General features: G+C 37.9%; 1 protein-coding gene across 1 annotated transcript in view; it reads left to right on the top strand.

Moving 5' to 3' along the window:
• Nucleotides 1-1,096: 1,096 nt before the first annotated feature.
• Nucleotides 1,097-2,198, top strand: part of LOC146486476 (E3 ubiquitin-protein ligase TRIM71-like) — a 19,281-nt gene continuing 18,179 nt past the window's right edge. The window contains exon 1 of the mRNA XM_085100841.1: nucleotides 1,097-1,497. The gene's annotated coding sequence lies outside the window, so the exon portion shown is untranslated. The remainder of the gene's footprint in view (nucleotides 1,498-2,198) is intronic.

Here is a 2,198-nt window from a genome sequence, read left to right as displayed (position 1 = left end):
TGCGAGTTATGTGACAGTAACCGACACTTCTAAGTGAGCTTAAGTCTTGCCGGGAGAATCAATTCCAAAACTAGCATGGTAACTTCGTTCCCAGGGCCTCAGTAACCACCACCTTAGATTAACTAAAAATATCAAGGCTCCGCAATTCTCTTGCTAATCAAAACATCAAACGAAGACCTAGGCATGAAGAGCAGGAGTCCTTTTAGTGCATGGATGGCTCGAATTGCTTGTGTCTGTCTTTTCTGTCCCTCAATGAATTGAAGCAAATGATAGTTCGTTTTGCGTTCTGGACAGTCGCAACTGGCGTTAAGGAGAACTAGAACACTATCTGACAGACGAATTTTTCAGTCAGTAACCAGTCAGTGACACCGGCATAGAACACTATTGGTTAAAAACGGAAACTACATGTAATGTTCTAAACGGGCAATAACGGCGCAAGAAGCAAGTGGCTGCACTGACAGACCAGAAGTCAAATTCAGATCATACCTTTTCAAAGCATTGAATTCTAAATTAGGCCACGTGAGATACACGTATTGGAAATTGAACACGTTTTAGCCTTTTTTGTTTCATCCACCATTTTTTAATCACGTGGACATTCACGCAAGAGGTCGATATTCGAAATGTGCCTTAAACAAATAGGTTGATCTCTTTTTTATTATTTTTGAAAAAGAGTTTTTCATGGCAAAAAGATATTTCATAACAAAACCTTATTCCAGTAGAAAGTAGGACTAAATGGTTTAGTTTCTGAAAACCAGATGACCTCATGATATTGGTTTCACTCTATAGCTCGCTTTAATCGTACTCAGTGAAACAGATATCAGCTAATGAGAACTTTTCTTTGAAGGAAAGGCTAGAAGGGGAATCTATTTCTGTATTTTCTTGACACCTGACAGTCTTCTCAGGAAGGGCCTACAGACAGGTGTCCTTAAACCTATCAAATCTTGAACCAGCTGCCTCAAGGGTTTAAGCGCGAGAGTAAAATCACGGACTACAGTGCGGCCATTTAAATATAAACGAATAGTTAGGAAAAGCACTTTGTGATGTTGCTGCTAGTTTAATTTTTCAATATTTGGTTCTTTTTGCCAAACAGAATAGTTTACCCTACTTCCGCCTTTTACAAATTATGCTGTTTCCGTGCAACTTCAGTCTAAAATATGACAAACGGTCATTAATATTTACATTTCATCCTGGGCCTCTTCGTTGCCTAGGATATGTGTTAAGTGTTATTTTATACTGGCTTCAAAGGCGCTAATTGTAGTCTGCGGCTCAGTTTACTTTTCTCGTCTTTTGAACTCGAGATAAAAGAAAAGAAACGGCCGGAATTTTCTCTTCTTAACACATGCAGCACTGATATTACTTTGTCGTCGTAAAGCCTTCATCTTCGACAAACAGTTTCAAAATAACTCGGTAAGGTAATTTTAAAAGCGTTTAAGTTAATGTAACGCAACGAGAAGCAGTTTGTCCTGAGTGAAGAACAACCAAACAAACAGACTGAAGGTGCGTAAGAAACAGTTTTTCGTATAGAGTAGTTTGATTTATTTTGGGCCTTTTTCTAATGCTGTTCCTCAAATGGCCATTTTAAAGTGTATCGCCTTTCCATGCAACCTCGGTTGTTTGGAATAATTTTAAATCCGGTGAGCCTGAGAAAGCTGAAAGGGTGTAGCTACGAAAACAATGTATACTTAAAGAACAAGTGTTTCGAATTTGTTAGAATACCATTGAATGTCCCGGCTAGCTTAGTTTAATTTGACTGCTAGGATATTCCAACACGAGTAAGAGACCAAGCGAAAAAGTTAATACCACATTTGAGCTTGGACACTTATACTTTACATGCAACCACACGCACTCGATCACGAATCATAGCTATTTTAAACTTTTGCCCTGTTTTTAAATCACACGACTTGTGTCTTAGTTGCTGTACAGTATTTACAACGTGGAACTTAAAATGAAAATAAGAAATATATACTAAAAAATTGATCAAGACTGTTGGTAGGCTCTACCATTTATCAAGTAGTATTATTCAAAAGATCGACACGTCAGCCACAGACGTCGATAAATACATACACGAGCCGTGGAAATTTCTTCAAATATTATTTTAAGGAGTGTTTCTTTCGCAAAAGAAGGAAGAATGGTGCTGAATGACAGTTTGGCAGATCTCTGCTCAATTTTTTTACGTATCTGTCATTCACTTGTTTTAA

This window comes from Pavona decussata, unplaced genomic scaffold, assembly GCF_977016875.1.
Source record: "Pavona decussata unplaced genomic scaffold, jaPavDecu1.1 SCAFFOLD_21, whole genome shotgun sequence".
NCBI classification, from domain to species: domain Eukaryota; kingdom Metazoa; phylum Cnidaria; class Anthozoa; order Scleractinia; family Agariciidae; genus Pavona; species Pavona decussata.
Note: the sequence above shows the minus strand (reverse complement) of the source record. Positions and strands in the feature narration are given on the sequence as shown.